This window comes from Parasteatoda tepidariorum, chromosome 10 (assembly GCF_982258835.1).
Source record: "Parasteatoda tepidariorum strain Cologne lab strain chromosome 10, Ptep-v5.0, whole genome shotgun sequence".
Lineage (NCBI taxonomy): Eukaryota > Metazoa > Arthropoda > Arachnida > Araneae > Theridiidae > Parasteatoda > Parasteatoda tepidariorum.
This window is the reverse complement of record NC_141764.1, coordinates 94,406,337-94,416,249: the sequence shown is the minus strand read 5'-3', so window position 1 is coordinate 94,416,249 and position 9,913 is coordinate 94,406,337.

Sequence of the window (9,913 nt, the reverse complement as noted above, 5' to 3'; positions counted from 1 at the left end):
AATCAATAAAATTTGGCTAACATATGTATAGTTAAATAAATACAGTGTCACTAGTTAAATTCGTAGAGCTTCTTGTTTATTATCGGAAACATAATAATTAAAACATCCTTCCATTATCCTTATTAGATTGATTTTTCGGGAGATTGTCACGGTAGTATTCTGAACCTATTACATCGCTTATAGTGGAAGACAATCAATAAAATTTGACTAATATATGTATAGTTAAATAAATACAGTGTCACGAGTTGAATTCATAAAGATTCTTGTTCATTATCGGAAACATAATAATTAAAACCGTCTTCCATTATCCTTATTTGATTGATTTTTCGCGAGATTGTCACAGTAGTATTCTTAACCTATTACGTCGCTTATAGTGGAAGACAATCAATAAAATTTGACTAACATATGTATAGTTAAATAAATACAGTGTCACGAGTTGAATTCATAAAGATTCTTGTTCATTATCGGAAACATAATAATTAAAACCGTCTTCCATTATCCTTATTTGATTGATTTTTCGAGAGATTGTCACGGTAATATTCTGAACCTATTACATCGCTTATAGTGGAAGACAATCAATAAAATTTGACTAATATATGTATAGTTAAATAAATACAGTGTCACGAGTTGAATTCATAAAGATTCTCCTTTATTATCGGACGCATAATAATTAAAACCGTCTTCCATCATCCTTATTTGATTGATTTTTCGAGAGATTGTCACAGTAGTATTCTTAACCTATTACGTCGCTTATAGTGGAAGACAATCAATAAAATTTGACTAACATATGTATAGTTAAATAAATACAGTGTCACGAGTTGAATTCATAAAGATTCTTCTTTATTATCGGAAACATAATAATTAAAACCGTCTTCCATTATCCTTATTTGATTGATTTTTCGAGAGATTGTCACAGTAGTATTCTTAACCTATTACGTCGCTTATAGTGGAAGACAATCAATAAAATTTGACTAACATATGTATAGTTAAATAAATGCAGTGTCACGAGTTGAATTCATAAAGATTCTTCTTTATTATCGGACGCATAATAATTAAAACCGTCTTCCATTATCCTTATTTGATTGATTTTTCGAGAGATTGTCACAGTAGTATTCTTAACCTATTACGTCGCTTATAGTGGAAGACAATCAATAAAATTTGACTAACATATGTATAGTTAAATAAATACAGTGTCACGAGTTGAATTCATAAAGATTCTTCTTTATTATCGGACGCATAATAATTAAAACCGTCTTCCATCATCCTTATTTGATTGATTTTTCGAGAGATTGTCACAGTAGTATTCTTAACCTATTACGTCGCTTATAGTGGAAGACAATCAATAAAATTTGACTAACATATGTATAGTTAAATAAATACAGTGTCACGAGTTGAATTCATAAAGATTCTTGTTCATTATCGGAAACATAATAATTAAAACCGTCTTCCATTATCCTTATTTGATTGATTTTTCGAGAGATTGTCACGGTAGTATTCTGAACCTATTACATCGCTTATAGTGGAAGACAATCAATAAAATTTGACTAATATATGTATAGTTAAATAAATACAGTGTCACGAGTTGAATTCATAAAGATTCTTCTTTATTATCGGACGCATAATAATTAAAACCGTCTTCCATCATCCTTATTTGATTGATTTTTCGAGAGATTGTCACAGTAGTATTCTTAACCTATTACGTCGCTTATAGTGGAAGACAATCAATAAAATTTGACTAACATATGTATAGTTAAATAAATGCAGTGTCACGAGTTGAATTCATAAAGATTCTTCTTTATTATCGGACGCATAATAATTAAAACCGTCTTCCATTATCCTTATTTGATTGATTTTTCGAGAGATTGTCACAGTAGTATTCTTAACCTATTACGTCGCTTATAGTGGAAGACAATCAATAAAATTTGACTAACATATGTATAGTTAAATAAATACAGTGTCACGAGTTGAATTCATAAAGATTCTTCTTTATTATCGGACGCATAATAATTAAAACCGTCTTCCATCATCCTTATTTGATTGATTTTTCGAGAGATTGTCACAGTAGTATTCTTAACCTATTACGTCGCTTATAGTGGAAGACAATCAATAAAATTTGACTAACATATGTATAGTTAAATAAATACAGTGTCACGAGTTGAATTCATAAAGATTCTTGTTCATTATCGGAAACATAATAATTAAAACCGTCTTCCATTATCCTTATTTGATTGATTTTTCGAGAGATTGTCACGGTAGTATTCTGAACCTATTACATCGCTTATAGTGGAAGACAATCAATAAAATTTGACTAATATATGTATAGTTAAATAAATACAGTGTCACGAGTTGAATTCATAAAGATTCTTCTTTATTATCGGACGCATAATAATTAAAACCGTCTTCCATCATCCTTATTTGATTGATTTTTCGAGAGATTGTCACAGTAGTATTCTTAACCTATTACGTCGCTTATAGTGGAAGACAATCAATAAAATTTGACTAACATATGTATAGTTAAATAAATACAGTGTCACGAGTTGAATTCATAAAGAGTCTTGTTCATTATCGGAAACATAATAATTAAAACCGTCTTCCATTATCCTTATTTGATTGATTTTTCGAGAGATTGTCACAGTAGTATTCTTAACCTATTACGTCGCTTATAGTGGAAGACAATCAATAAAATTTGACTAACATATGTATAGTTAAATAAATGCAGTGTCACGAGTTGAATTAATAAAGATTCTTGTTTACTATCGAAAACATAATAATTAAAACCATCTTCCATCATCCTTATTAGATTGATTTTTCGCGAGACTGTCACAGTAGTATTCTTAACCTATTACATCGCTTATAGTGGAAGACAATCAATAAAATTTGGCTAACATATGTATAGTTAAATAAATACAGTGTCACTAGTTAAATTCGTAGAGCTTCTTGTTTATTATCGGAAACATAATAATTAAAACATCCTTCCATTATCCTTATTAGATTGATTTTTCGGGAGATTGTCACGGTAGTATTCTGAACCTATTACATCGCTTATAGTGGAAGACAATCAATAAAATTTGACTAATATATGTATAGTTAAATAAATACAGTGTCACGAGTTGAATTCATAAAGATTCTTGTTCATTATCGGAAACATAATAATTAAAACCGTCTTCCATTATCCTTATTAGATTGATTTTTCGCGAGATTGTCACAGTAGTATTCTTAACCTATTACGTCGCTTATAGTGGAAGACAATCAATAAAATTTGGCTTACACATGCATTGTTAAATAAATTTAGCGTCACGAGTTTAATTCATAAAGCTTATTGTTTATTATCGGAAACATAATAATTAAAACCGTTTTCCATCATCCTCATTAGATTGATTTTTCGCGAGATTGTCACAGTAGTATTCTTAACCTATTACGTCGCTTATAGTGGAAGACAATCAATAAAATTTGGCTTACACATGCATTGTTAAATAAATTTAGCGTCACGAGTTTAATTCATAAAGCTTATTGTTTATTATCGGAAACATAATAATTAAAACCGTTTTCCATCATCCTCATTAGATTGATTTTTCGCGAGATTGTCACAGTAGTATTCTTAACCTATTACGTCGCTTATAGTGGAAGACAATCAATAAAATTTGGCTTACACATGCATTGTTAAATAAATTTAGCGTCACGAGTTGAATTCATAAAGCTTATTGTTTATTATCGGAAACATAATAATTAAAACCGTTTTCCATCATCCTCATTAGATTGATTTTTCGCGAGATTGTCACAGTAGTATTCTTAACCTATTACGTCGCTTATAGTGGAAGACAATCAATAAAATTTGGCTTACACATGCATTGTTAAATAAATTTAGCGTCACGAGTTGAATTCATAAAGCTTATTGTTTATTATCGGAAACATAATAATTAAAACCGTTTTCCATCATCCTCATTAGATTGATTTTTCGCGAGATTGTCACAGTAGTATTCTTAACCTATTACGTCGCTTATAGTGGAAGACAATCAATAAAATTTGGCTTACACATGCATTGTTAAATAAATTTAGCGTCACGAGTTGAATTCATAAAGCTTATTGTTTATTATCGGAAACATAATAATTAAAACCGTTTTCCATCATCCTCATTAGATTGATTTTTCGCGAGATTGTCACAGTAGTATTCTTAACCTATTACGTCGCTTATAGTGGAAGACAATCAATAAAATTTGGCTTACACATGCATTGTTAAATAAATTTAGCGTCACGAGTTGAATTCATAAAGCTTATTGTTTATTATCTTAAACATAATAATTAAAACCGTTTTCCATCATCCTCATTAGATTGATTTTTCGCGAGATTGTCACAGTAGTATTCTTAACCTATTACGTCGCTTATAGTGGAAGACAATCAATAAAATTTGGCTTACACATGCATTGTTAAATAAATTTAGCGTCACGAGTTGAATTCATAAAGCTTATTGTTTATTATCGGAAACATAATAATTAAAACCGTTTTCCATCATCCTCATTAGATTGGTTTTTCGCGAGATTGTCACAGTAGTATTCTTAACCTATTACGTCGCTTATAGTGGAAGACAATCAATAAAATTTGGCTTACACATGCATTGTTAAATAAATTTAGCGTCACGAGTTGAATTCATAAAGCTTATTGTTTATTATCGGAAACATAATAATTAAAACCGTTTTCCATCATCCTCATTAGATTGATTTTTCGCCAGATTGTCACAGTAGTATTCTTAACCTATTACGTCGCTTATAGTGGAAGACAATCAATAAAGTTTGGCTTACACATGCATTGTTAAATAAATTTAGCGTCACGAGTTGAATTCATAAAGCTTATTGTTTATTATCGGAAACATAATTCGCGATCGCAACGCTCGAGTACGCCGTCTAGCGGGAGCCTGTAAATATCAGACATTAATTTATCACGTTTTCATTTAGTTCCATCAAAGTCATTGACAGAATCAGACGCCATTTTTTAGCAGCAAATAAGAAACAATATTTCCCTAAGGAAAAGGCCGAAGAACTTGAAGAAAATCTCCAGAATATTAGTAAATCTTTCAGGAACAGAACACGCCAAACATTTGAAGAGAAATTCCTCAATAATTTTTAATTTTTATTATCAACAAACTTGCAACTGATGACTTCCGATTTCGGATACTGTTACAGATGTGTGTATTAAGGTAAAATGCATTTCTTCTGTCTTCAATTCATTACGAATTAAAGTGAAGTCAACATTGCTTTCGTCATTCCAGTGAATAAATATGAATTCAGAACATACAGAATTGTAATAGTTATAGCATATTCTTCTTCGTTATAGAATAGTATATATTTCTGTATCCATATAATTCGGAAAACAACAATAAAAAATTATCCAAGTTACTTGAAATAGTGCCATTTGTGCTGATTCTTAATTAATTTTAATCGTTTTCTGGTAAGTTTTTTTTAGTTTTGAAAGAATAAGTTCAACTAGAATTCAGCTATTCTGTTTTTAGCTACATATTCAAATTCATATCAATTATAAAATTTTGCTGTGTAGTATGTTATCTAAAAATAATGAAGGGATAAACTATGTATCTATTATTTGAGAATAAAGTTTTAAAACAAGGAACTTATCATTTTGGAATTCTCCGGGAATTATAAATCAGGTAAGTGCAATGATTTTTACAATAAAAAATTTGCTTGTAAATATTTTTTTTTCATTTGATGATGGTTCTCTACAGAATGGTTTTTTACGTCTGATTAAGAACTATAAGAATAATTAAAAAAGAAACAATATGAAAGTTTTTATTTCAATGTAAAGAATTCTTAAAATCGTTTTTTTATCCTAAGAATTCTTTATTTTCCGTTTTTTAGTTTATAATTTTTTGATAAAAATTGTTCTCAAAATACTTTTTCTGAAAAATTAAATGGCATAACATTATGTGTTTATGTATACTTCTTGTATATTTCAATGTTTGAAGTAATATGATTCAGAAAAGTATGGAATAAAAATTCGGTACTCACGTATTAACGCCACCGCCGCTACAGATTTGGCGGTTTTTAAGTGCCGCCAATCTACACTTAAAATTTTTGCGACAATTCATAAAATAAAACACTTTATTTAAAATCAAAATAGTCAATCGGATTTCGGTGGAAAATGAGCCGATATAGAGTTTAGCATAGATTCAAAACAATCATATCGCCATATGAACTCTGATAAATAAGATTCCAAATGAAATAACATTTCCAAAACGTACGTTTACCAAGATAAAGTTTTATGCTGTGGGAATTGGTACATTTTCGTTTTTTCGGTAAAATATTTCCCTCCTGAAAAAATAAAATTGCTTCTTGTTTTGTTTTTGGCAAATCCCAAAGACGAATTTTCGTAGCACTAAAAATGGCGACAAAAAAGAACTGTTTTTTTGTTTTTGTTTCGTCAGCATTCTTTATTTTACGTTTCTTAGTTTCTAAATAATGATTTTTATTGAAACTTGAAATTTTTTGATAAAAATTGTTGTCAAAAAACTTTGTTTACTAAATTAAATTTCATAAAATTATGAGGCTTATGTATACTTTTTGTTCATTTTAATTTTTGAAGTAATATGATTCTTAAAACTATAGAATGTAAAGTTTAAATGGGCCTTTCATGTTATATCATTAAACTTAGTAATACTATTTCTCGGGCATTAGGTTTTAACTCTTATAAGAATATAGTACATACTTTTTTCTGTTAATGTACAAATATTTTTCCGATGTGTTTTGGATATTCCTTCTCTAATAAAAAGAGATACCATTTTGTTTTCGGTTGTACAAGAAAGAATATCAAGCATTTTTCTTTTTTAAATTTAATAAGCCACATTAAAGAAGGAACGTTGCAATGCTACACGCTACATTAACGACGTCTCCAGAGTAACTGAATGACGGTTCATATAGAAATCGCAGGTATGCGTCTCATACAACAACGCCCCCTATAGTTCGTTGCGATCGCGAATAATTAAAACCGTCTTCCATCATCCGTATTAGATTGATTTTTCGTGAGATTGTCACAGTAGTATTTTTAGCCTCATTCGTTGCTTATAGTAGAAGACAATCTATTATATATAATTCTCTTACGTGGCTCCCAAATTTTGGCTGTATTTCTTTTCCGCCGGTGGCAACGTTTGCTTTGTTTTGAAAACACCAAAGCATTTTGCCTTTTAATGATGTGTTTCTGATCTATAACTAGTGGGCTGTGCCCCCTGCTCGCTAACGCTCGCCAACCCCCAAAAATTGCTACGCAATCTTATATGGTTTGCTTCGCAAACCAAGCTCGCTTCGCTCGCTACTAACTTAGGTACATTGCAAATGCACAAAAATTTAAGAATTCAAAACAATCATTCAAATCCATATCACAACTTTTTTTTAAAAAAAAATTACATCTTTTTAGTAAATACTTAATATTTTATATAATTATTTTAATAAAGTCATTAAAATAAATTTGAATTCAAATAAATGTCATGTAATTTGTTAAACCTATTAGAAATGTGCTATAGTATAAAATCTTAAGATAAAATTTCTAAAACTAATATCTCTTTAAAAAGGTTAAAATTTTGGCTATAATTAAGCCTATTAAAAATTGAAATAAGTGAATTGCAATGGAAAAACATTGAATTTCGGAAGAAATCTCATTTGGTGAGAATGCTCTCTCTTGTAAAAAAATACAAAATAAACTGACCTCAAATAAAACTCCAAGGACTTCGAATCAAATAATTAATGAAACTACTATCACGTTTAATATAAAAGAAAGATTTATTATCTAAACAATAAAATTACAGCATCGCAGTTCCAAAAAACAAATCTCACACTCTCTCAAAAAAAACAATTTACATTCTAATTAGTCACCATAGCAACCACAAAACTCTTCTCGTTACCATCTATAAACTGATATATAATAAATAAATTATTTAACAAAAAATACGATGCGCATAAGCACATAATATTTTACACTCTGGTTATTTCAGTTTCCGTTTTTATAAGCGCTATATGTTGAGCCATCTAATATAGATTTAGCATGTGACATTTTTAGCGGCAATCATTGGCGGATTTTCTAGCGTTGCCATTCGGGGAGTTGTAATGAGGCTATTTTTTATCGCCGTGTAAGAGAAATATATATATAGATTCTCTTACGTGGCTCCCAAATTTTGGCTGAAGTACTTTGTACAACTAAATAAGATTCTTTTCACAACAGTTAAATATTTACTTTATTTTCTTCATTCATAGGGAAAACAGTCGGCAAAGAATTCTGTTAGGTTAAGAAATATTTCGCTAAAAAAATAACGAATTCTAAAAGAAATAAAAATAAACAACTTAAAAAATGAAAATGCTGTTGCCAGCCATAGAATTTTTTGAAAGTTAACTTAGCAACATAAATCAAAATGACATAGAAGCTCAACTAGATCAAAACTATGATACCTGAGCTCTTGACGTAACAATTCCTTCAATTCTAAAAGTGTTGTATCGCCAAATGCCCAAATTAACAATTGTGTTCTTAAAGAAATTCTATAAAAAGTTTTAAATAAACAACCTACTTCTACAACTGCTTTTTGAAGAACTTGGCTCATTGATTAAAAATATTGTTTTAATTTTACAGTAATAACTTTACTTCTACTTTCATTATTGCTACGACCCTCTTTCATTACATTTTACAACTTCATGCTAAATTTGAGGACTTTAAGTTGTTTTGTGGTTGAATACTGACATTTAGAAATGTGTACATAAAAAAATAATATTTAGAGGTTAAGAGTTGCCTCAGAAAAATTTGAATTGTTGACACTGAACTTAACAATGGAAACAGTCGGTTTTGTGAAAAATTGAATTGTACTGATGACATCAAAACAAAAAATATTGTGTCTCAACTTAACAATACTACCTAAATTTATACTTTAGCATTGCCTCGGAGAAATTTGAATTGTTAGCAATGACTTAAACAAAAAGTTTTATTTTAACTGACAAATACTATATTATAATTTTAACTTTTTTTATGACTATACTCATTTTCTTACTCTTTTCTTTGGTTTTTTACACATTTTATTTTTTTGTGATAAAATAAAAAACTTATAGTTGTTCTGCTTCTGAACACTGATGAAAACACAAAATGATGGGCTTCATCAACAATCAAAAATATATACATTTATTTTACAAATTCCATATTATTAGGGTGGCGCCCTTCAGAGAAATAAAAATGCAAAATTATCTTCATCGAAGCCGATGCTTTACATCCGGCGTTCAGTGGCAGACTACTATTTCATACTGTTTTACAACACATGGCTTTAGCCCTCTGGTGGAAAGACTTTGAAACAAAACTTACAACAGTTACTTTTCTCAACAACTGAAATTTAGAATAGTGTGATTAAGAAAAATATGTGAACTGTTTGCAATTTCAAATTAATATTGAAATGTACAGGTTAGAATTTTCTACAGTGAAAAGTTTTCGGAACTTCAGTATTCAAAAAGGTATACAAAAGCTAGACGTTTAGAGCGTATCCAATGAGCGAGCAAGGCGAGCATTGGATTGCGAAGCAATCCGAAATGAACTGCGAAAGCAGTTCCGGGGGTTGGTGAGCGTTAGCGAGCAGGGGGCGAAGCCTCCTAGTCAATAAAATTTGTCTTACGCATATATTGTTAAATAAATTAGCGTCACGATTTGAATTCATAAAGCTTCTCATTGTAACTATTTACTTCAAATTGTAACTATTACCAAAATCAATTATCATTGACGTCAATAATAATATTGGCTCGTTTTATTACTTCCGTTCAACGAATTAGTACTATTTTCCCCTTCATATTGCTTTTCAGTTAAAAACTTTTTTTTTAATTTCATTTACCGTTGATTTTAAATTATTTAGTTTTGTAGAAACCTGTTTAAAAGCATAACTATAAACAAA